General features: G+C 39.3%; 1 protein-coding gene across 34 annotated transcripts in view; it reads right to left on the bottom strand.

The window, feature by feature from the left end:
- The window catches only part of RPL14 (ribosomal protein L14), a 575,215-nt gene that overhangs the window by 92,721 nt on the left and 455,664 nt on the right, over positions 1-26,830 (bottom strand). The window contains exon 1 of one of the 34 annotated variants that reach the window (XM_050780439.1): positions 24,633-24,636. The exons of 32 other annotated variants lie outside the window; for them this stretch is intronic. The gene's annotated coding sequence lies outside the window, so the exon portion shown is untranslated. Of the gene's footprint in view, positions 1-24,168; positions 24,173-24,632; positions 24,637-26,830 lie in introns of those variants that run through there. One more of the 34 variants, XM_050780463.1, reaches the window with a different exon arrangement.

Below are 26,830 nucleotides of genomic sequence, written 5' to 3'. Positions count from 1 at the left end.
TGTAGCTAGTGTCTATCAATCTTGTTTATCCTTACAAAAAACAAACTCTTGGTTTTGTTGATTCTTAGTATAATTTTTTGGGTCTCAACTTTGTTCATTTCAGCTCTGATTTTTGTTATTTCTTTTCTTCTTCTAACTTTCAGGTTAATTTGTTCTTATTTTTCTAGTTCCTCTAGGTGTGATATTAGATTGTTAATTTGGGATCTTTCTAACTTTTTGAGGTGGGCATTTAGTGCTACAAACTTTCCTCTTACCACTGCTTTTGCTGCATGCCAGAGATTTTGGTATGTTGTGTCCCTGTTTTCATTTATTTCAAAGATTTTAAAAAATTTCTGCCTTGATTTTGTTTGCCCAAAAGTCATTTGGGAGCAAGTTGTTTAATTTCCATGTAATTATGTGGTTTTGAGACATTTTCTTGGTATGATTTCTGTTTTTATTTCACTGTGGTCCAGCACGATTGATATGATTTTGATTTTTTAAAATTTATTAAAACTTGCTTTATATCCAAGCATGTGGTCAATCTCGTGGTATGCTCCATGTGCAGATGAAAATAATGTATATTCTGTGATTGATGGGTGGAGTATTCCGTAGATATCCATTAGGTCCAATAGGTCAAGTGTTGAATTTAAGTCCAGAATTTCTTTGTTAATTTTCTGCCTTGATGATCTGTCTAATGCTGTCAGTGAAGTGCTGAAGTCCCCCGCTATTATTGTGTGGCTGTCTAAGTCTTTTCATAGACCTAGAAACACTTGTTTCATGAATCTGGCTAATCTAATGTGGGTGCATACATATTTAGTTAAGTCTTCTTGTTGAATTGAACATTTTACCATTACATAATATCCTTTTGTCCTTTTTTTTTTTTTTTTTTTTTAAACTGTTGTTGGTTTAAAGGCTGCTTTATCTGATATAAGAAAAGCAATCCCTACTCTTTTCTTGTTTTCTGTTTACATGGTAGATTTTTCTCCAACCTTTTACTTTGAGCCTATGGGTGTCATTATGTGCGAGATGAGTCTCTTGAAGATAGCAGATGGATAGGTCTTGTATGTTTTTATCCAACTTGCCATTCTGTGCCTTTCAAGTGGGAGCAATTATGCCATTTACATATTTCAAGGTTAATATTGATATGTGGGGTTTGATATTATTGTGAAGTTGTTAGCTGGTTGCTTTGTAGTTTCTATTGTGGTTTCTATTGTGGTTTCTATTGTGGTTTCTATTGTGGTTGCTTTCTAGGGTCTGCAGGCTGCATACTTATGTGTTTTTGTGGTAGCAGGTGTTATTCTTTTGTTTTCATGTTTACAACTCCCTTAAGGATCTCTTGAGCTGGTATAGTGGTAACGATCACTTGCCTTACCTTACCTTAGCACTTGTTTGTCTGGAAAATATTTTATTTCCCATCTGCTTATAAAGTTTAGTTTGGCAAGATATGAAATTCTTGGTTGGTGCCTGTTATTGAACTCTATGAATGGGATTGCACAGTATGTGCTCTTGGTCTAGTGTAGATTCTTAGTGTAAGTTTACTGAGCATGTGCATGTTAGTGCAGGCTTGCATGCTGCTGAGTCTTGCTTGCAGTTTTTGGTGACACATTGAATACAAAACCAGAAATAAACAGCATGCACTGTGAATAGATGTGCTGAGTCATGAATGTTCTGCAAGCTCTAATTGCAAGGTTTCGGGTAAGGCAACATCTTGAGCGAATTGGCTACATTTACATTTGTTTCACACACAAAAATGGAAATAAATGCCTTGGTAAACCTTGTTTGTTTAATAACTTCCATTCTTTAATCACATTAGATGCTCATTTGAAGGCAAAATAAATTCCATTAGGATAGTACTGGTTAGGTAGCTGCTTTATCCCATTTTTTCCAGCATGCAGGCTGTAGTGGGTATTGTAATCTCAAACTTTACAAGGAAGAAAGCCATCTCCTATTTCTCCTGTCTCTTTATGTACTATTCTGCCTAGAAACACACCCAAAGGAAAATGAGAACTGCTCACTGCTGGTCTCACACTGGACAGCAGTTTTGCTTTTCCTTTTTGTTTTCTTTCCTCTTTCATTATTGTGACCATAAGTGTTGGTACAGGCAGAAAAGATAAATGGCTGCATGTCCCACAGGCTGTTTATCCTTCACATCCGAAAGGCAGTGTGACTAGATGGCACAAGTTCAGGCATAGTCATTCACTAGTTGTGTGACTTGGGCAGGTGACTTACCCTTTTTGTGCCTCTATTTCCTCAGCTGTGGAATGAGGGTAGGAACAGTACCTACATCATAGCATTGTTGTGAAGAGTAAATGAGCAACACATTTACATACTCATATAAAACACCTAAAACAATGCCTTCATGTAATAACCTTTCAGTAAATATAATGCAAACTATTGTAATTGTAGGAACAATGCTTAGGGCCTATGAATTCTTCATGCAAATATTTGAGACTTGAAAACATTTATTGACCTTAAAATGTCAAAGGAAAACTTCAGAATGAAACAAATAAGTATTAAAATAAGCTTTATTTTGGAGATATTTACTACCCATGAATATTCCTGGGCTTTCCCACATTTTCCAATCTCTTTGCCATTAGGCGGGGCCTGTGGCTGGTTCTGGCCATTGGGTGTGACTGGAAATGGCCTTTGTCACTTCTAGTATGAAACATTTAAAAGTCAATGAATGACTCTCTATCTTACTCCTTCCCAGTTGTGGAGACTGAAGAGGTCGTATGTACTCATTGGTGCAGCTAGAAGACAGTGATGCCTTCTGAAGTCTGGGTTCCCAGTGACTACATCTATGGAGCAGAGCCCCTCTAAACTACAATGAACATGTCGTGAGCCAGAAATAAACTTTTATTATGTTAAGCTACTGAGATCTGGGGGACTGTTTGTTCCCTCAGTTCAGTCTAGACTAACCCCTGACATATTAACGTGTCTACCTAACATAACATGCTAACCATTTAATTATACTCAACTCAGTTCACCCTGACTCTTCCTTAGTTGGATATAAATTATATAGGATAAAGATTTTACAAGGTAAGGGTCTTAGTATTGTTCACTAATGTATGCCAAGTTCTTAGAACAGTGCCTGGGACAACATTATTCGTGATATGAGTGCATTTTAAAAGTTTTAATAAGACCCTGAGTGGGGCTTTCCAAAACAAGAATGCTGAAGATCTACAAAGGTCTTAACTAGCTCAGATGGGTTTAGATACAGTCAGGACTGCTAGCTATGTTACATGCTGATAAACGAGAACTCCAATTTTTTAGGTCCATCCTATAGCCCAGCTGATGAAAAGAAGATAAAATTCAGAGATAGATGAAACACATTTCATCCTCAAGGCCTTTGTTGTGTTCTTTCATTTTTAAATTCCTCTGCTATTACTCTTTACAGAGAAGAGAACAGAGCAAAATGTATTCCTTTGAATAGTGTAATTTAAAAATTACTCCAGAGCAAAGTCAAAAGATTGATATGTAGGCTGCTAGCCTACACTTCCAACTTAAGTTTTTAGTTTTAATTATGAAGTATAATGTTTTTAAATATAGAAATTTCAAGCTCTAGAACCATCACACTAAGATGACAATGGTAATTACACTGACAGCTGCAGATATTAGCATGAACTCAATACCAAAAATAAATCAGACCATGAATAATGGAAATAAAAGAAAATTGGCAGTTTTAAGAAGTTCCAGAAACAGAGCAGAGAAAATGGAGGGAAGAAATTATCAAAGAAGTAGAACGAAAATTTCCAAAAGTGGAGAGAAGAAATGTCCAGATTAAAAGTGCTAAATAAAAACATGCCATTATGAATTTTTAAAATATTGATGATGGAGAGAAGAGAGAGGGAGAGAAAATGAGAGACAGGGAGAGGGCAGTGAGAGAGAGAGAGAAAGAGAAAGAGAAAAGGTAACTTACAAGTAATGGAAATGAAATTAGCATCAGACTTCTTAATAATAACACTGACTACTAGAAGATAGTGAAGTGTTGCTTTAAGATTCTCTCCTGTGTCCAAGTAAAATGACGATAATAACAAATAATTCCAATATACAAACAGTAGTTACTATCTATTGACTATTTTATCAAGTGTCAGGAACCGGATTAAATTCATCACATTGATCTTATTTAGTGCTCACAACAAATTTATAAGGTAACATTATTATTCCCATTTTACATATGAAGAAATGAGATGCAAAAAGATTAAGTAACTTGTGAAAGGTCAGCTTTGGAGGCAAAATGTGACAGTTTCCAAAAATTATAAAAATACAATGATTAAGGCCGGGCGCGGTGGCTCAAGCCTGTAATCCCAGCATTTTGGGAGGCCGAGACGGGTGGATCACGAGGTCAGGAGATCAAGACCATCCTGGCTAACACGGTGAAACCCCGTCTCTACTAAAAAATACAAAAAACTAGCTGGGCGAGGTGGCGGGCACCTGTAGTCCCAGCTACTCGGGAGGCTGAGGCAGGAGAATGGCGTAAACCCGGGAGGCGGAGCTTGCAGTGAGCTGAGATCCGGTCACTGCACTCCAGCCTGGGCGACAGAGCGAGACTCCGTTTCAAGAAAAAAAAAAAAAAAAAACAATGATTAGGCAGTGAGCCCTTAGTGCCATAGCTAGCATACACGGTAAAAAGACAGAAGAAAAGAACAAAAAAAAAGAATTTTACAAAGATTAATACATTTAAGATATAGAAGAACTATTAATCAGAGATAGAAGGGAACTATTGATTTTTAGTTCTGTTTCACTCCTTTGTTACATGAGACAGATTGTAAAGTCTTTGACATTAGGGAACATGTCTGATACTTGGCATCCACTGTGATGCTGGCATATAAACAAACACTTGTCTACTGATATACAAGTTCGCTACATTAAAATGTGTTCTGTGCACATGTACCCTAAAACTTAAAGTATAATTTTAAAAAATAAAATAAATAAAATGTGTTCTGGCAGTGAATGAAGCTTATTATCTTGAGCCCTTACTGACTTTGTGAAGAAAGAGAGGGTGTTCAAGGGAAGAAGAGTCATGGTGTTTTGGCAGCTCCTGGAGAGGAGGAAATGTCCCTTGGGGAAACAGAATTTAATTTACCTTTTTCCAAGTAGAACTGTATTGGTAACAGAGTTGCAGTGAAAAGTTAGTGTGAACAAAGAAGGCTCTTAAGAAGGGAGTGAGTAACGTTGAGTGCCGTAGTTGATAACCAGAGTTGATAATCTCAGCATAGCCAGAATTCTTTAAAAAATTTCTGGGGGAAATGTGAGGTATGCATTTGAGCATTTGAAAAAATTGGACATGTAATAACAATTCTATCAAATCACTTGAAAAAATATCACAGAAAATTAAGCAAATAAAAACAGAGGGAAAGTAGAAAACCATAAGAGGAAGAAAGAAAATTGTAAACCAACTTGATTTACCAGTATATGATACTTACGTTAGCTATTTGTTAAACTAAAAAACTATGATACACCAGATTGCAAAAATGACAAAGGGGAACTAGTTGTCATGATGTATAAAAGGATTAAACTTTCCAATCCCATAACTGGAAATTAACAGACACTCTCTACAGTTGATAAATTTAGAAGTAGCAATAAGAGCATCCTATTTAGAAATGTGAGGCTAAGTATGAGAAGCAGGTGAAAGAGTTGAAAGCAGATGCCTCTAAAGAAGTAGAGGGAATAATGATAGGTGGGGCAGAGAAATGTCTTTTAATACTATTGATCTTTTTAGTTACGTGCCTGTATTATTTCATTATTAATTTTTTCAAATAAAAAGTCTTTTCACATGTTTCAAAATTTAAGTGGTACAATAAAAATTTGGCCTTATTCCCTGTTTCCTGCCACCTACTTTCCCTCTGCAAAAGCAACCAACAGTTTTTTTTTTCTTGTGTATTGTTCCAAAGATAAAACATGGCAATAATAAAAAGTTATCTTGGGCATAGGGGTGAATAAGATAATAAGAAACAAAGATGATTTTTTAATTGTTTTTATTAAAATAAATAGTTTCAAAAGGGTTGAAGCAAAAAGGAAATCTGCTGAGACATAGTTCTCACTGTCTAATAAAATAAATTTAATCTCAATGTAATGAAGTAATTCCTGTGGAAAGTTAATAGAATGTCATAATTCCTTGGAACCATCAATCCATACCACTGTTGAATAAAAGTTTTTCTGGAAAAAATAATTATATCATTAAATTATAAATCAAGGAATTTGCAATCCTTATAACTCCCCTCTCTTTCTCAGAAGTGCGAGTCCTAGATTTTAATTTTCTCATATTTGCTGCCATTTTTAGAATGGAAGTATGCTGACTACTAGCCAAATCATGTGCCCTTAAACTTGATAAAAGACGCTGCTTCTGGAGCTAATGATGACGTTGGCTGCTGGTTTAGCTAAAAGTCAATTACAGATATTGATAAAGACAAGATGAAATTTTGGGCAGCTTAACTTCTTATTAATCACCATGTGTTTTATCCAGTACTTGGTAAACACTTTTCCTTAAGACTCTCAGGATTCATTCTCAAGCATGATACTTGGTGGATAGAGGTAAGGAGTGAGGAGAAGAAGAACAGCATCTCAAAGGGCGTGAGAAGCCCAGTCCTTATAACTCCATGATGTGCATGTCACATGCCACGTTCATGACAAAGCAGGCTTCTGTAAAAGTCTGCCATGGGTGTCTACCATGTGGCAGTGCTGGGCTATGCTTGGGAACTATAAAGAGGAGGAGTAAGGCAGACAGGGAAGATGCCCTTTATTTTTTGTGATGCCAATTAACTGGAGAAGTTGATGGGATCATACATTCTGGAGCTGGAAGCTTTCCTAGAAGTGATCTTTCCTACCAGGGCCCAGTGAAATTAAGCAACTGGCCCACAGAGTTTCACCAGTATTTATGGAACTGAGATAAAAATAACCTTTCAATCTGCTTGTGGTCCATGCAATAGATTATTAAAGGTGGAAAATAACTGTAGACAATGATGTTCTACAACTCTTTTTATAGTTAAAACAACAACAACAACAACAAAGACTCTTCATAGTAAGGCTCTGGAAATGTGATCAAATGGGCTCCTTGACTTTTTCCAACTGAACAACTAACTGGAAGAGAGAAAGAAACCAAGAGGGTCAGGGGTGGGGCAGGGGTTTCTATGGGGGCATTTTCCTTCTCTTGGGCAATTTCCTTCTCTTCTCTGCCAAAGAGAAGGACATTGCCCCCATAGGAACCTCCCCACCGCCGACCCTCCTGGTCAACAGCACGGCCTACGTGAGCGGACATGCTGGGAGGCGACCACAGCAGTAAACCCTCAGGAAGTGATAGATAGATAATGGAAATTGTAAGTGGAGAAATCAGGACATGCAATAACCAGAAATAAAGTCAAGTCTCCAGTGATATCCATAGACAAGGTGGGATAAAGATGGGAATGTGTGTGGAATGAAGGGACAGGAGACCTGCAGCTTGCCATGCACTGAGGAGCAACTCACCAGGAACTGCTGTGCTCACAGGTTTCTGAGAGAACAAAAAGCAGAGTCCTCAAGTGAAAAGTATGTAGTTTGATAAGCTCAGGACAAAGACTGGCAGCCTTTTTCTATCCTGACAAGAGCTTCTGGTCCAGAGGGAATAAAGCAATCAGGCATCTTTAGAAAGTAAATGGTAACTAAATTACTTTTTGAAACAGAAAATAAAATACATCTCACACAATTTTTAGAAGAATTAGGAACCTGAAATACTAAAACATGCAATTAATAGAATATATTCATTAGCTCAGTACTCATGCTAATTCAGTTGCAGGGATCAAGGTAGGGGTGAGGAAATGATAGAGGAAGAAATCTGAAGGGGAGAGAATGGGGCTCAGGCAGAAATAAACACAGAAGGAAAAAGGTGGTAGGCAGAGACAAAAAGAGAAAGAAAAGCAAAGACAGAAAAAAAAGACACGCTGATGTGCTTGAGAGAGACAAGTGAAACTTCAAAGGAATAACGTGATTTTTTATTTTTATTTTTGTTTTTATTTTTATTTATTTATTTATTTGGAGACAGAGTCTCTTCTGTCACCCACGCTGGAGTGCAGTGGTGCGGTCTTGGCTCACAGCAACCTCAGCCTCCCGGATTCAAGTGATTTTCCTGCCTCAGCCTCCCGAGTAGCTGGGATTACAGCATGCGGCACCACGCCTGGCCAATTTTTGTATTTTTAGTAGAGACAGGGTTTTGTCATGTTGGCCACGCTGGTCTTGAATTCTTGACCTCAGATGGTCTGCCTGCCTTGGCCCTTCAAAGTGCTGGGATTACAGGCGTGAGCCGCCATGCCCAACCTGGAATAACATGATGATCTTTATGTCTGCCATTAACCCTCCCTCTTCCATCCCCAACATCTGCAGAGTCAAAGGTTCCTGGTTCTCTCATTCAGATGAATTAAGCCCTCCAGCTCAGCATCCACCCCCACCCCACAAGAGATCATTACAATCTCTATTTCCTTTAGTTGGTTCCCACCTCCCCAGACTTCTGCAGTTCTTTTGAACCTCTTGTACCTACAGAATATTGTAAAACTATGCATCTTTCACACATTTTTAAGTTGTTTACTTTTTCATCTTGAGATTAAATAATTGCAAAAGATATAATTTCAGTGTACATATACTATATATGAGCCTTAAATATGTTTTTGTCAAAACATTATGGCTGCAGGTTTCGCTTACCTAATTTATGAAAATACTTGCCATACAACCTAATTGGCAATGCCAGTCCTCTTGGTCCAAACTGTCCACCAAATCAGGCTTACTTATTCTCAGAAGAAGTCTGGCTGCATTTTAAAAATAAAGCAAATATGCTATATCTGCTCCTTGACAACCACATCACTGTACAGAAGAGGTAGAGCCGCAGTCTCCCTCAGGTACGATACATTTTCTACTTGTCAATTTTTTGGCTGTCCCAGAGGTGTTGATGTCCCAAGACAATTCCCTCTGGAAATTTTCGGGTATATGAAACATGAGTCTTTTCTTGGTTTCTTGGTACAAGGGCAGAAGGAGAAATGGAAGATCACAAGCATCTTCTCAGACAGATTCATTTAGGAAAGGGTACATAAGGACGTTGAGGATCTGGAAATCCTGTCTGCTCTCACAAAGCCCTTGGTATCACCCAGGAGCATGAGTGCCCCATGTTGAAGATGGTCATTCTACTTCCCCATTGAGCTGCACATTCTGTTCTTCCTTGTCCTCGATGCAGTTTCCATTCTTCTCGACTTCCCCAAACCCTGTGTATGTCTCCTGCCTCAATCACATCTGGGAATATTCTCCCTGCCTCCTTGCCTTTAAACTCTGCTTTCCCCATAATGTCTATAGCCCTCCCAAGAAGTGACTTTACTTTCTCACAATCCAGGGTGGGGAAGTGATTATTATGGTTTCACCCCACCCTTTTGTTAAAACCTCTGCTCTGTTGCTAGTGGAAATACAATGTGGCACAATTTCTATAAAGGACATTTTGTTCATATTTACAAAATTTGCAAATGCATATACCTCTACCAAAAAATTCTACTCCCCTGGATTTTTCCTTGTGAGGAGCTTAGGGCCAACTACAAGATTAGAGGGCGCAGTCTCCACACAAGGTGATCCTCATTTCTGATATAAATTTGGAGGATTCCTACCCTCAGGTCTGATAATTCACTAAAGGGCTCACAGAAGTCACTGAAAGTTGTTATACTAAATGGTGATGGCTTATTACAGGGAAAGGATAGAGCTTTTTCATGGAAAGGATAGAGTTTAAGATAAGACAAAGGGAGAGAAGCATAGGACAGAATCCAGGAGGGCTCCAAATTCAAGCTTTCATTGTCCTCTCCCCATGGAGTCAGCATGTGTTGTCCCAGCATCAACACACATGTGTGTTGCTAACCAGGGAGGCTTACTCAAGCCTCAGTGTTCAGAGTTTTAACTCAGGCTCCATTATATAGGCGTGGCTTATTAATTGATTGCCCATGTAATTGAACTCAGTCCTCATATTGAATCATATGCATGACCCCAAGTCTCCACCCTAAGTCACATAGTCTTTCTGACATGGCCAACCTTGACACTAAGGCTGTTGGGTATGAATAACTCTACCCTAAGATCTGGTGTGGCTACTCTCCACCTTAAACAAAGATCCTCCTACCAAGTATGACAAAAATTACCTTTTAGAAGCCAAAGGCAAAGGTCAGAACTTCTTTTTGGGCAAGATTGAATTCTTTATGACACAATCATGCATATACATTCAGACGCGCACAAAATGATAAATATATAAAGCATAATTAACTGCAGCATTATCACAGTGAAAGTTTTGAAACAGCCTATCTCACAGCAGAGTAGTAGTTGGACAAATTTACATTTATCCAAAGTGATGTTTTTTGGCCAGAAAAAAAGAATAAGGTATCTCATTATGTACTGATACAGAACAATATTTTGTCAATGAGAAGAACTAGTGTTTACTACCGTTGTGTGAAAAATATACAGATTTACAAATTTGCGTGCAAATGCATAAACTAGCTCCAGAAGGATAACTGAGAAACTAATACTATTGTTTGTCCCTTGAGAGGGCAGCTGAATCACTGGATGATGGGCTAAAAAAGACTTTTCATCTACACCCTTTTATGTCTGTTGGATTTTGAAGCATGCAACATATTATCTGTTAATAAAAAAAAAGTCCTGGTTCTTTGAGGTCCATGCTATGACTAATTCCTCCTTCCCTTCTTGTTGGCTGCAGATTTTGGTAAGATACTCATCATCAAGATAATGCAGTTTCTTTTAATTGCTGTTTTGCTAGGAGATACTTTAAAAAATTAATACAGGAATGGGTGTTGAATTTTATTAAATGATTTTTCAGCATTTCGCGAGATACCGTATGACTTCTACCCTTCAATCTCTTAATGCACTGAATTACAGTAATAGATATCTTATTGTTGAATCATCTTTCCCTTTTTGGAATAAATCCATTATATGTTTTTCTTTTAATCCACTGCTGAGCTCAATTTGCTAGAGTTTTATTAGGGTATTTTTTTCATCTATATTCCTAAGCGGAATTGACCAATCACTTTCTTCTAATTGACTAATTTTGGTATCAGGTTTATGACAGGTTCATAAAGGAGTTGGAGAAATGTTAATCTTTTTATATGCTGTAGAACAACTTATGTAACATGAAAATTCTTTGGCCTTATTTAATCATTTAACCCCAGGTGCCTCATTTAGGGGCACCTGGGGTTAAATGCCTGACTGCCTTTTCTTTTCTGGTTGTTTTCTTAAACCAATTTTGATCATTTATCTTGCCCTAAACAATTATCCATTCCCTGATTTTCAAATTTATTGATACAAAGTTTCATACAATTGATTTATCCTTAAAGAAACCTCTTCCATATTTGCAACTGTTTCTCCTTTCCTGTTCCTAATGTTGTTGTAGGGGTGTGTGTGTGTGTGTGTGTGTGTGTGTGTGTGTTGCCTCTTGGTGAGACCTTCTAAAATGCTTTTAAAATTTAATTTCTATGTTTTTTAGTTTTGGGGAGTTGCTGCAGTCAGGAAACATTAGGCACACCCACACTGAATAATTTGAGGAGAGTTTAATAAAGTTTAATAGAGTCTTTACAAAGATGTGGTCAGGGTATAGGGAAAGGCAAAGGGCTAGTAATGAGGGGCATTATCACTCCTAGACATGAGTTAGTGGAGGGAGGCAGCACGGACCAGAAGCTGAAACGAGAGGGTCATGGAAGAGGCCTCCTTTAGAAGAGCTCAGATCTGCCAATGAGAGACACAGGCAGATGCCTGCAGAGATCAAGCTAAAGAAATAAATGTTCTAACCTGACTCTCATCTCCCTCACAACTCCAGCTGGCGCTCCTCTCTGGCCAAACAACTGGGCAGTTGTGGATCTAGTACATAGAGATCAGTTTCCCAGGACCAGAGTCATGTGGAGAAGGGCAAAGATGCTGGGAGAACTTCAGTGTCCTGAAGACTTCCAGCATCTTCGACCTTCTCCAGCTGATTCTGTGTTTTTTGGAGGAACAAATGCAAGATGCACAGTGCAGGTTGTCCTTGTAAAGAACACGGGATTGACCAGGTGCAGTGGCTCAAACCTGTAATCCCAGCATTTTGGGAGGCTGAAGCAGGAGGATCACTTGAGCCCAGGAATTCAAGACCAGCCTGGGCAATATAGTGAGACCTCATTTCTACAAAAAAAAAAAAATTTAACTGGGCATGATGGTGCATGCCTGTAATCCCAGCTACTCAGGAGGCTGAGGTGGGAGGATCGCTTGAGCCCGGGAGGTCAAGACTGCAGTGAGCCAAGATTGCACCACTGCACTCTATCTAGCCTAGGTAACAGAGCAAGACTGTCTCACAATTACAAAAAAAGGACACAGGTTTTATTTTACTGATCTATGCTAAGTTTTCTATTACAGTTTTGGCCTTTATTAATTATTTTTACTAATTTCTTCAGTTCTATTTAATTGTTCTTTTCATAGATTATTTCTTTATTTCAAATTTTTTATTCTAATAAATTAATGTAAGGCTAAAATTTTTCTGCTTAGTGCCACTAGATTGTAGATTGTATCACAGATTTTTTTATATGTTACAATTTTATTTCTAAGACAATAATTTGTAGTTTCATTTTTTTGGTTCTTAGACTAGGAATTATTGAATTATTGAGAAAGATTTTTATTTTTTCCTCGGTATGATTTTATTTATTAAAAATCCAAAAATAGTCAAAACTTGCTTTTGGTGTCCAAAGTTGGCTAACCTTGGGAGGAGGGGGCTTGGGGGTGAGAAATAACAAGGACTCTGGGATGCAGATAATATTCTATATGTTGACCCAGATAGTAATTACATGGTGTGCCCTCTGTGTGAGAATTCATTGAGCTTATATTAGTCTTCTCAGGTTGCCAGAACAAAATATCATACACTGGGTGGCTCAAACAACAGAAGTTTATTTGCTCACTGTTTCATAGACTGAGAAGTTAAAGATCAATTTGTCCACCAATTTGGTTCCTGGGGAGGATTCTCTTTCTGGCTTGCAGATGGCTGCCTTCTTGTAACCTCACATGGCAGAGAGGAGAGTTCTAGTGTCTCTTCCTCTTCTTATAAGGGCACCAGTTCTATCAGATTAGGACCCAACCCTTATGACTTTGTTTAATCTTTATCATCTCCTCACAGGCCCTATCTCGAAACACAGTCACATTGGGTATTAGGGCTTCAACATATAAATTTAGGGGGGAGCACAATTCAGTCCATAGAAAGCTATTCACTTATGATTTGATCATTTTTCTGAATGTATGCTACACTTCAATTTAAAAAGTTTATTCAGTAAAGTAAAATGAAAGTGAAGATGGTTAGCATCCGATATCTGAGTCCCATGGTCACAATTGCTCTTGAAAGCTACACATGGACCACATAACCAACTTGCACAGAGATGGACCAGTGCTCACAGCCAGTGGAAAACTCAGGTCCCTAGGCTTGGACTCTTGGCATGATTACCTGCTTTGGGGAAGGCTGCATCTTAGATCAGTGACAAAGTACTCACTGTCCCTACACAAGATGCTGTACCTCGTTTCCTCCCCAGTCTTCTCCTTCATTGGACTATCATCTCATGGACAGGCTGTGGTCCAGACTTTGTGTGTAAGTGGTTGCTTATTGACTAGTGGCAGCCCCACACTACATCCTCCAGGTGCTCCTCTTCCACTGCAGCCTTACAGCTCAGAAATGAGAACATGCTGGAGGAGTGAACTGTGGAGCATCACCTGGGAATCACAGGTAGATGCTTCATGGGAGGCCCCCAGGCTGGTTGAGCAAGGGAGAGAGAAGGGAGGAAGAAAAAAGAAGACACAGAAAACTGTTTTAAACTATAGAAGTGGAAAGCTTTTTGAAAAGTGTTACTTGGTTGTTAATTTCTAATTACATTGAACTCTGGTCATTAAATGTGTTCTAATACTTTGTGCTTTTTACAGTTTGTTGATGTTCCCTTCATGACCAAATACATGACCAAAATTTCCTATGTTCCATCTTAGTACAAAAAAAAAATCACTCAACAATTATTTATTGAGTGCCTACTGTGTGCCAGGCACTGATCCAGATTCTTAGGATCCATCAATGAACAAAACAAAGATCCCTGCCCTTGTGAAGCTTTCATTACAGTGAGAGGAAATGATAAGCAATACTCATAATAAATAAGCAAACTATACAGTAATATTACCTGTGCTATGGAAAACGGCAAATGCTTTCCAAAATAATAGAGGAAGTTGCCCTTATAAGAAGAGGAAGAGTTGGTATAAATAGTTGGTATACTGTATTGGTTTTTATTTGTATTAAAACAAATAATAGATGCGGAGTGCAGGGTGGGTATACAGATTGCAATTTAATATACAATGGTCAGAGTAGTCTTCACTGAAAAGATGACATGGAATGTGAGGGAAGAGGAGGGATGTGTATCTGTTTGTGTGTGTCTGCATGTCTGTACAGTTCCTGCAGGACCTTGTATGGTTTTGAGAGACTTTAAGGACTTTGACTTTTAGTAAAATGAGTTTTTGGCATAGGAGTGTGATCTCACTTAGTTTTTGAAGGACTCACACAGATGAATTTGTGAAGAATTGACTGTAGGGGAACAAATGTGGGAATAGGGAGATGGCTAGGATGTTATCTCCATTGTCCTGGTGGGAGATGAAGGTGGCTTGAGTCAGGGTGGGAGGAGTAGAGGTGGGGAAAAGGGGTTGGCTTTGGAATATATTTTGGAGGTAGAGCCAATAGGGTTTCCTGACAGATTAGGTATGGGGAATAAAAGAGAGGAGTCCTGAATCATACCAAGGTTTTGGCTTGAGTGACTTTCTAGAGCTGTCATCCACTGAGATGGGGAAGACTGTGGATGGAGCAGGTTGGGGATAAAATTTAGGAATTCCATTTCAAAAACGTTGAATTTGAGATATGTTAAGTAGACAACTGGATCCATGAATGTGGGGTTCAGAAGAGAGGTCTGGGATGGAGATATACGTTTAGAAGCTGTCAGTCAGCAGTTGATATTTAGAGCCAAGAGACTAGATGAGGCCGTCAAGGGAGTACTTCCATCCCTTGGAAGGATTGGTTCCAGGACCCCCAAGTGATACAAAAAATCCACGGATACTCAAGTCTCTTATGTAAATGGTGTAGTGTCTGCATGAAACCTACACATATCCTTCCACATACTTTAAATCATCTCTAGATTATTTATAATACCTATACAAGTAAATGCTATATAAATAGTTGGTATACTGTATTGGTTTTTATTTGTATTATTTTTATTGTTTTTTAAATTTTATTTTTGAGACAGAGTCTTGCTCTGCCACCCAGGCTGGAGTGCAGTGGCATGATCTTGGCTCACTGCAACCTCCACCATCCAGGTTCAAGCGATTCTCCTGCCTCAGCCTCCCGAGTAGCTAGGATTACAGGCGCCCACCACCATACCTGGCTAATTTTCATATTTTTAGTAGAGAAGGGGTTTCACCATGTTGGCCAGGCTGGTCTCAAACTCTTGACCCCAGGTGATCCATCTGCCTTGGCCTCCCAAAATGCTGGGATTACAGGTGTGAGCCACCATGCCTGGCCTATTGTTGTATTGCTATTTTTAATTGTTTTTCCACAAATATTTTCAATCTGCATTTGGTTGAATCACAGATGCCAAACCCATGGATACTAAGGGCTGACTGTAGAGACAGGGGATAGAATTGCCCAGGACTAAGCTTTTAGAAACACACATGATAAGTCTGGAAGAATGAGAGGAACTGGCAGACGACAGAGAAAGGGGCACCAAGGAAGTGGAAGGAAAGCTGAGAGGATGGGGTCATGGAAGCTAAGTGTATAAAAGAAATCAAGGAGAAGGAACGTATTATTTGTTTTGAGGGTACAGCATTTGATTTTGTTGTGTTGTTGTTTGTTTTGAGACAGAGTTTCACTCTATCACTCAGGCTGGAGTGTAATGGCATGATGTTGGCTCACTGCAACCTCTGTCTCCCAGGCTCAAGCAATTCTCCCACCTTAGCCTCCTGAGTGTCTGGGACTACAGGCATGCATCACTATGCCTGGCTAATTTTTTGTAGTTTTTGTAGAGATAGGGTTTCACCATGTTGCCCAGGCTGGTCTCAAACTCCTGAGCTCAAGCAATATACCTGCCTTGTCCTCCTTAAGTGCTGGGATTACAGGCGTGAGCTACCGCCCCCAGCCATATTTGATGTATGCATTGTTATTTGAATCTTGGATATTCTTATTTGTTTCTACTCTGTCAATTTCTTCTTTTTTTAGCATAAAGTGAAAGCAAGTTTATTAAGAAAGTACAAAAATAAAAGAATGGCTATTATGTAGGTAGAGCAGCAGCATGGGCTGCTCAACTGATTATACTTATAGTTACTTCTTGATTGTGTGCTAAACAAGGGGTGGATCATTCATGAGAGTTTGAGGCCAGTTTTCCCAAGGGGCTTTTATTGGCTCTGAGTCAAGTTTGATCCCTTAAAGGAAAGAAAGCCATTTCAGTCAAAGCCTTGGTAAAATAACCAGTTTCTCCAATTGTGTCCTGCTGCAAAAGAAAACATTCTTATTGCACTTATATGAATAACTATATTGCCATAAATTAAGAATACTCACTAATAGTTTCCAAATTGAGGAGAAATCAGGTGGAGAGAAACAATTATGGACCAAATTTTGTTCACAGGAGTATAATTTACTCAATTGTTAAAAGCTGTAAATAGCTCAGAATAGAAGTTTTTCTTGTTCTGAAAAACAAAACAAAGGATTAGCAACATCTTAAGCAAAAAGTCAAAAAGATTAATTTAGTCTTCTATTAGTTCAGTTGATACAGTTAACTACTGTTCCGTTTGACTTCATGAACTTTTTAAATAAATTTATTTACTTATGTACATACTTATTTTTTGAGAGAGAGTCTCACTCAGTTGCTCAGGTTGGAGTGCAGCGGTGTGATCTTGGCTCACTGTAACTTCCACCTTCCAGGTTCAAGTGATTCTTGTGCCTCAGCCTCTGAGTAGCTGGGATTATAGGTGTGTATCACCACGCCCAGCTAACTTTTGTAGTTTTAGGAGAGACAAGGTTTTGCTGTGTTGGTCAGGCTGGTCTTGAACTCCTGACCTCAGGTGATCCTCCTGGCTCGGCCTCCCAAAGTGCTGGGATTACAGGTGTGAGGCACCATGCCCTGCCTGACATTCATGAACATTTTAGTTCTCCATGAGAGTCCTGAAAACTTTTTCCTCTATTCTATTTTCACAATCTCCAAAGTTATTAGAAACCTGCACTCAAGGGCACCTATCAAAGTTCTATAAGTGATTATAAACTACCGTTGAAGAGGATCAAAATAAGACAACAATTGTCTGTGGATGACAAAAAAGTCTTTGAACAGCCATTATTAGCACCACAATTGATTAGGAATTTTTGTTACTTCTGTGGCATACAACCATTTTATATAACAATTATAGTTATTAATAACATATACTAAGTCATATCAAAATTATAGAAGTTTCATGTAATTTTGGAACACATATTAATAACATATTTATACAGATAGAGATACAGCCCAAGGAACTCAAGCACCATTTCATACTTGACAGTGCTGCCTGTATGATTTTTATACCAAATAAGCCAAATATATCTTTTTTGGACTTTAGCAGACCTAATATCTAAAGAATTAATTAGGTCAGAAAAGACATAATTTATAATTTCATTTGAAATTTTGTCAAATATCAAATGTTTAAAACACTTGTTATTATAAAATCAAATCCCAGGTCACCATAAGTCATTTATTTGGCCAAATTAATAACTCAAACATTTTAAAAAGGCAAAAACCTTTACTCATTAATAGAAGACTTAGTTTTCCAAACAATCTTTTGTTTTTCCCTTCTTTTTCCCACAGTTTATTCAAGAGGCAAACAAAAATTCTTCATTGTTTTCATATTACTTGAAAATCTTGAGAGAAAGCCTAAATTTCACCTTTGTGTTAGTGCACTAATGATGTCAAGCTCAGTTCTTAATAAAACCACATAGACAAATCTATCCAATCTTAATCAGTTTGACTATAAGGTAAGATTCTCATAAACCTGTTATGACCCTTTACAATTTTCTATAAAAGAGCAGATCAGTGCTCTAAGAATACCCATTTGTGCTTTTATTCCAATGTTCAATTATGGAAAAGCAGAAGAATACCACTTTAAATTTAGCCAGTATGTTCACACACAGAATTTCTTTTACAAGATTAATCTTTCACAAACCTTTCACAACTGGCTGAAACCTTCAGTTTTATCCTATCTAACTTAAAACAATCCTTCAACCTTTTAATCTAGGCCAAAAAATCCACCTTCCCATGCCTTCTTATCTTTTACCAAAAACACATTTTTATTTTCCTTACACACACCTTGTGTGTAAAATTGTTTCTTCGATAGTCTCAATTACATATTACAATGTTAACTCTTAGCAATTTTTATTTTTTGTGAAAAACCTGGTGATAAGTGATTCTAATTATGTACCAGGTGTGGAGCTTAAGACAAGAGACAGAAGTGCAGATAAAGTCTGACTCTTTCCACCATACCCAGGGGGCATGGCTAACTCCACATGTTCCCAGGCCTTACCTGGAATCTAATAGCTCCAAAGCAGGTAGGTTGGACAATTTTCAAAAGTCAAAGAAGCAGTTTATGACCTTAAATCATTTAGCAAACTTAATATCTGACTAATTCTCGATAATATCTGCATAATTTAGACCAAATGTCTTTATTTTACTAATAATATCTACAAAACTGTTTTTGGGAAAAGATAATCAAAGTCACATGAACTAAAAGGCATTACAGTTTTTATTTTTCTGACAAAATATTTGATGTAAGCACTTATTACTTTTAAGCCAATTAATCAGAACTCTTTCATATATAAACATCACATGCACACATATAAATACACAGAAATTACATCAACATAGTGTAGGAAGTAATTAAAATAAAAAAGAATAAATAAATATACAGAAAGACAGAAGATCCAGTAGTTGTAAGGCTTTTCATTTGCCAGTTTTAGTTTTTAAGTTTCTCTTTAAAGCACGCAGTTTCTAGGGCCTAATTAGCAGGTACAGCTGGAAGGCAACACAGATTCTCCCAAAATTAAGGGTCCCATTTTTATGCGAGATCCTGAATCCCCAAAAGAGGGAATCAGCCATCTCCATGGGAGTCTTATCTCTCAGTGGGGGTGGGGACATTTCCATACCTTCTAGGTGGCCAAGAAGCATGCTTCTCTGATCCAAATGGGCAAAGCCATGTATTCCCCTATAAATGCCAGTAGCCATTCCCAAAAGTATATTTCCTACATAGTTATTACACACCAAAGCTCTCTCATAATGTGAAGTAATTTCTGATACGCCCAAAAGTCAAAGATGCCAGATAATGCAATGCAAAACAGAACAGAGACTTGGATTTTTAGAGGAATCTATCCACTTTCAATTCCTGGGGTCCCATGAGGAAAACAGAGGTTTTTCCCAAAATGGGGTCTGTGGTGCCTCCTCTATAATTTTTCTTAGGTCCTCCCATGTGTGCACAGAGTGTGGCAAGAAGACAAAATGGAGAAAAATAATTCAGTCAGCTGAGAGGAAAAAACCTTTTTCTTCAGAAAAATAAAATCTAAGAAGGGGGAAAAAAAAAGACCTTTTAAATGTTAAGTACAGCTTGGATATCTGCTTTTAATTAAGCTGATTTTTAATCAAATCTCTTATTACCTGACTTCAGGCAGGCCAAACTGCCAATATTTCTGGCTTTTGAACTTTACCCAAAGTAACCTTACAGGTGCTCAGAGAAAGGAAGACTCAAGAAAGGAAGTCAGAAGTTGTTCATGGAGGGGAAGAGAATAAACGAATGGCAAGTCACACAAATATCAAATCAGAAAGGACTCATTCCCTAAGCTGAAAATTGAACCCAGGTTGCCATTGTGAAAAAACAAAGCCTTAGCTACTAAGCTACAGCTTTGGGCAGTTTCCATTGCTCTTCCCAGAAGGAGTCCTAGAGCAGTTACTTTTGAGCTTGCAAAGGCTTTTAACTGCTTGAGATAATTTTTAAGGTTATGACATGAACTCCAAGCTTACTGTCCTCTGGATGGTGGAGACCAAGAGAAAGTACCACCATGTGGGTTACAAGGTCAAAATCCCAAGGACATAAAACAAAATGAGAGAGAAATTTTAATCAGTTTTGTTTGTTTGTTTGTTTCAGAGACCTGCAGCAAAGTTTGTTACTGACCAGTTTGTTGGGCTGGCTTGAACAGTTGGCTTATGGGATCCTAAGGGGTATTCTATCCTAAGATATTTTAGAACAATATGACAGAACAATACAGAAAGACACACAAAGCACACCAGATTAGCTACAGTTTAAGACTAGCCTCACAAATCCTTTTTTCCCATTAATTAAAACTTTGCAGGGGAGATAAACAGTTTTACTATTCCTATAACATGTTTGCACAGAGAAAAAGAGGAAAGAGAAAGGAGAACAGCATTGCCTGCAGTGGGGTGGGGACAGCCAGGAGCTCAGGGAGGCCAGAGAAAGACCTGCCCATCCCCGTGACACTGAATCAAAAGTCCAGGTAGCTGCTTGTCTGTCACAAAGGGATCTTTTCCAGCAGTCCCATCAGCTCTCAAATTTCCCCTTTTTGGGAGGAAAAACTTCCCTGTGTCCTGTGATCCTCTACATGTCTAACCCTGTCACCCATAGCCATCAGCAAAGAGTCCAAGGTAGATTAATCGAAAGAGAATAGCAGTTAACACTCCATAGTGCCAAATCCATTTTTTACCAAGAGGGACTTTATTGAAAGGGGCCTCTAACCCCCTAAATCTTAGATAGGACTCTAACCTTCCTAAGTTGGGCCTTCAACCCAAGTTCGGTCAAGCATCCTTGCTTTTTATTAAGAGGGCCTTTGGCTGGGCCTGGTGGCTCATGCCTGTAAATCCAGCAGTTTGAGAGGTTAAGACAGGTGGATTGCTTGAGGTCAGGAGTTCGAGACCAACCTGGCCAACATAGCAAAATCCTATCTCTTTTAAAAATATAAAATGTTAGCTGGGCGTGGTGGCGCACACCTGTCATCCCAGCTACTCAGGAGGCTGAAGTGGGGAATCACTTAAGCCCGGGAGGCAGAGGTTGCAGTGAACAGAGATTGCACCACTGCACTCCAGCCTGGGCAACAGAGCAAGACTCTTGTCTCAAAAAAAAAAAAAAAAAAAAAAATAGAGGGGCCTTTAACCCACTCTGTTTTAGGAGAGACTCTAATTCCTCTAAATTGGGCCTTTAACACAATCCCATCCTTTAGCCAGGTAAAATGTATTCCACCAGTTATCCAAAGTCAGTCAAATGGTGCTACAGTCTTTTTCCTTTCGGTTGGGGGTCTCCTCAGTATAGTCCCTTTGTGGTTTGCCAGGAAGATGTTACTGGAAAGGGTCCCAATCCAGACCCCAAGAGAGGGTTTTTGGACTTTGTGCAGGAAAGAATTTGGAGTCAGTAAAGTGAAAGCAAGTTTATTAAGAAAGGAAAGGAATAAAAGAATGGCTACTCCATAGGCAGAGCAGCGTACTCTGTCAATTTCTGATATTTTAAATTTTCTCACAGAGATTGTAGATTTGTCTATTTGTTCTTTGTGTATCTATCATTTTTGTTTTTTATATTTTAAAACTTTAATGTTAGGTACATAAAGTTTTACATATAATTTTTCTACCTACTATTAATATTTATTTATGTCCCTTTTGGGTATTCTTTGAGTGAATTTAGAGTAATGAAAAACAAAACAAGCAGGGATTCAAGAAATGGCCCTGGAGTAAGATACAGAGGATGCTGGAGAAGAAAGCACTAAGAATTATGCCTGAGAAGAGCTACAGCCATTAAACACTGTTGAATGCAAGCCCCCCCAATGTCACCAGTGCAACCCATTGATAAGACAATTTTGAGTAGATTGTTTTCTGTGGTAAGGAAGAACACCACTGCAACCGAGTTTTGTCTGTCTTCTAGGAGCAAAGACAAAGCTGGATTTTATTGAGAACTGGATTTCATTTAAATCATGGCCAAGTGCAGTGGCTCACGCCTATAATCCCAACACTTTGAGAGGCCGAGGTGAGTAGATGAACTGAGGTCAGAAGTACGAGACCAGTCTGGCCAACATGGTGAAACTCCGTCTCTACTAAAATACAAAAATTAGCCGGGCGTGGTGGAGGGTGCCTGTAATCCCTGCAACTCCGGAGGCTGGGACACAAGAATCACTTGAGCCCGGGAGGTGGAGGTTACAGTGAGCCAAGGTTGTGCCCCTGCACTCCAGCCTGAGCGACAGAGTGAGACCTTGTCTCAGAACAAACAAAATTAGGTCTTTCAATGAGATACTTGATTAGGATTGAATAAGGATCATGACATAATGGTTTACAATTGGTGGAAACAGGATGATAAGGATTTTGAGGTAATAGGATTAGAGAATCTTAGGAAGTAAGCTATCTGTTAATGCTTCTTATGATGTATTTTTCAGGATGATGAACTTTCAAGTTATTTTCCTGCACTGGAATCTCCTAGCATGGCAAAGTTATGCAAATAAATATGATAGAAAAGCAAGGTCATGTTAGCGTAGGCAGTAAGCTGTATGTTTATGTGTGTTCAAGCACATGTGTGTGGGTATTCATTTCAGTTCCTCAACATAAAACCTAGCTGGGCCATTTCTCACAGTGGATGCAGACCTCCAACTTCTGGCCCTGACTTCAGGGCAACTGCTGACTCTGGGTCCCAAGGCTTCCCGTTCTTCCCTCCCTACATGAGGAGGTTGATGTTCCTTCCACATCTTCTTAATTCCCGTAAAGTTATTGAGGTCAATGAAACTGCAATTCCTAATAAAGTCATCTTAAAATAGAAGAAAGCATAAGACTTTGAGCAATACTGCTCATTGTTTATCTGAAATGGATGTCCTAATAGACATAATCTTTTGTCCATTACTGACAAATTAGATTTGGAGTTTTCAACTCCTATTTTATTCACTTATAGGCTTTCAGTTACAAATGATTAGTGGCTGTAATTGTCCTGATTTCACCAGATAATGCTTCCATTTTTAGGAAGCAAAGGTTTCCTGGTAGACGTGGCACTCTCCAGTTGCTAAGCACAATTTACAGCATTCATCTCATTCTCTTAATGTTTCTGACAAACCCCAGGCATTGTTGAGAAAGATTCAGTTTACAATGTGGCTTTAATTTTTTATAATAATAATATTATTATTATTTGTTTTTTGGCCTAAAATGATCACCAAGGTACTAGGGAAGTCTTTTTTTTTTCTTTTTCCTTTTTTGAGATGGAGTTTCACTCTGTCTCCCAGGCTAGAGTGCAGTATGCGGTGGTGCGGCCTTGGCTCACTGCAACCTCCACCTCCCAGGTACGAGCCATTCTCCTGCCTCAACCTCCCTAGTAGATGGAATTACAGACGTGTGCCACCATGCCCAGCTAATTTTTGTATTTTTAATAGAGATGGGGACTCATCATGTTGGCCAAGCTGGTCTTGAACTCCTGACCTCAAAAGACCCACCCACCTTGGCCTCACAGAGTGCTGGGATTACAGGCATGAGCCACCATGGCCTAGGGAAGTCTTAAAGAGAGTTTATATTCATCTCCCTATATTACTATAATTGCTATTATTTTGCTTTCTGGTCATATCACTTAAATAATTGAATAACTGAAAAGCAAATTGAGTAAAAGCGCTATCCAATACATAGATAGAAATTATACATTACCTAATGAAAAATGTGACCAACATCATCTTCTCTGTAGTGAGATTGTGGTGTCCCACCAAAATGCCTTCGCCAAGGCCAGTGGACCCACTCAGTTGCTGAGAGTGTTGGTGACTAATGGCTCACAGCTGCCCCCGTCACAGAATTGCTCTGGCAGAAGAGGAGCCATCTGGCCTGGAGTATTTCACCCCCAGCCCACCCAGGGCAGCCCACAGCCATTGAGTGACTGACATGGGGGCATACAAGGTTCACCCTGTTGCCTCAAGCTGGGACTAACCCTGTAGTACAATTCATGCTCAGAGTTTCCAATGAGATAAGCAGAGGCTGATGCCAGCTGAGACCAGTTTCTTGCTTAGCTCTTCCACCCTCCATCCTATTTCTTTTTCTCACCTTTCTTCTAAGAACACTCCCTCCATAAATCATATGTATCTAATCCTTGTCGTCTCAGTCTCCGCCTGGAGGCAATCTGGCCTATGACATTCCCCCTACCAACTGTTGTGTGGGAATTCATGAAGAAGACAAGGACTAGTCTGGCTAGAATCACAAAAAAGTATATTGCCCTTAAAATGCAAACTCTATGAGGGCTGAGAGAGTGTCTATTTTGCTCATCAGTGTTCCTAGCACTCAGCACTTAGCACAATGCATGGCACATAATAGGTGCTCAAGAGGTGTCTTAGTTCAGGCTGCTATAACGAATTGCCGTAGACTGACTTACAAAGAGCAGAAATTCATTTCTCACAGTTCTGGAAGCTAGAAGTTCAAGGTTAAGGTGCTACAGGTTCAGGATTATCTGGTGAGGGCTGGTGTCTTGATTTATAGATGATATATTCTCACTGTGTTCCCACATGGCAGAAGGGATATGGGAACCCTTCGGAATATCTTTTATAAGGGTGCCAATCCCATTCTTGAGGGTTCCACCCTTATGACCTAGCCACCCCTCAAATGCCCCCACCTCCTAATACTATCAAATTGGGAATTAGGATTTCAACATATGAATTTGGGGGTGGGGAGACACAAGCATTCAGTGTATAGCAAGAGACATTATGAGATCAGGCAATGTGGTATCTCAGGTCAAGCTTTATGGAGTCACTTTTATAAAGATGCACAGGACAGGACTCTCTGTGATAGAATCTCTTGTTTTTGTCTATCCTGAAATTTTAGCTTTTATTCTGGGCAACCACCCCTCTCTGTCTTTTGGTTCAGCTGGGGCTGACCTTACCCCAGTCACTGCCTAACAATGAAGATAAGACTGAGGAGGGCAGAGCTGATGGCATCATTTGAGCTCCTAGATTCGAGTGTGACTGAAGACAGCTGTAACTGTGAATCTTTAGTTTAATGAACATATATACTGTCTTGTTATGCTTAAGTTAATTTGTATTGTGTTTCTGGCACTTGTGACCATCTGGACTAATAATACATGCTTCTATCTACATTGCAAAATATTTTCTTGTTCAACCTACCCCCATCCCTGTTACTAACAACCTACATCCCAAACAGCTGGGGAGGAGAAAAGATAGCTTGCCTGTGAAACCTGATTTTTCCTGCCGAATGAGAGATGCTTACCCAGGGGAGGGTGCATGTCTTCAGGCACTTTATCTGATGATATCTGTGTCTTTAATCAGTATCTGAAAACCCCTTGTCCAGATGAAAATATTCTACTTGACCTCTGGGACCAGAAAATACTGCATCCTGAAGCAACCTTTCTTATGTTTACCTCAGAGAAAAAGAAGTAGGAGTTATATTGAATGTACTTAGGTAGATTTGGTTTAAATTGTTAAATAGATCAAGAAAAGGAAAATCAGCCCCAAAACATAAAAACCTAGAACTGGTCTGTGAGATTTGGTCGTAAAAAAGCTTTAATGAACTTTTCTCCCTAAGTAAGATAAACTAGTGGAGCCAACTCCATTTAGCCTCCCACTGGAGTAAGGCTTAGGAGACAATGCAGTGAATGAGCCACAACCCCTCAATTCTAATGTGTCAGCCATAGCCCACTGAGTTCCCACAAGGATCCAACCATTGAACATGAAGAACAGGGCGGCAGCAGTTTCGTTACAGGTAAAGAGGGATATCAAAATCCTGTCCTCTTCACACTACGTACATTGTTCGTCATAACAAGAGTCCTGCGGTGGAAAAACAGACTGGGTAGAGAAAGTTGGTGCCGCTGATTCTTTCTTTGTCTTCTTTGCCCTAACACTCAAACGCCTGGCTTCTTCTCCCTTTTTAGTTGAGTGCTTAATGTATTAAACTATGTGGAAGTACAAAGGAGAGTGTTAGTGACCATTTCTTTGGCCCAGATTTCACTAGAGAAATCAGAAGTGCCTTCCAGGACAATCTGGTTTGTCTCAACTCCATTCGAATATCTTCTTCTAAGGCCTATGCTATCAAAAACTGTTTTGAGTTCCTGTAAAGTTGCCTGATAGACTCAGTGGAAAGGTTTTTGTTTTGCTTTTAAAGTAAACGAGAGAAATTGATTCCAAGTCGAGTTAAAGAAGGGCTTCATTAAGGAATCAAGTGATTTTCAGGGATGAGTTATAGAGTGATGAATATTCCTTAATAATTGAGTCTAAGAGGCCGGGAGCAGTGGCTCATGCCTGTAATCCCAGCACTTTGGGAGGCTGAGGTGGATGGATCACCTGAGGTTAGGAGTTTGAGACCAGCCTGGCCAACATGGTGAAACTCTGTCTCTACTAAAAATATAAAAATTAGATGGCCATGGTGGCGCACGCCTATAGTCCCAGCTACTCAGGAGGCTGAGGCAGAATTGCCTGAACCCAGGAGGCAGAGGTTGCAGTTAGCCGAGATCGTGCCACTGCACTCCAGCCTGGGTGACAACACCATCTCAAATAATAATAATAATAATAATTGAGTCTAAGAACTTATTGTGAAGATTTGACCAGAAAAGTGACAAAAATGGCTATCTGTGGCCGGGCGCGGTGGCTCACGCCTGTAATCCCAGCACTTTGGAGGCCGAGGAGGGCGGACCACAAGGTCAGGAGATTGAGACCATCCTGGCTAACAGGGTGAAACCCCGTCTCTACTAAAAATACAAAAAATTAATCGGGCGTGGTGGCAGGTGCCTGTAGTTCCAGCTACTCCGGAGGCTGAGGCAGGAGAATGGCATGAACCTGGGAGGCAGAGCTGCA

The sequence above is a fragment of the Macaca thibetana genome, chromosome 2, assembly GCF_024542745.1.
Source record: "Macaca thibetana thibetana isolate TM-01 chromosome 2, ASM2454274v1, whole genome shotgun sequence".
Taxonomy (NCBI): domain Eukaryota; kingdom Metazoa; phylum Chordata; class Mammalia; order Primates; family Cercopithecidae; genus Macaca; species Macaca thibetana.
Note: the sequence above shows the minus strand (reverse complement) of the source record. Positions and strands in the feature narration are given on the sequence as shown.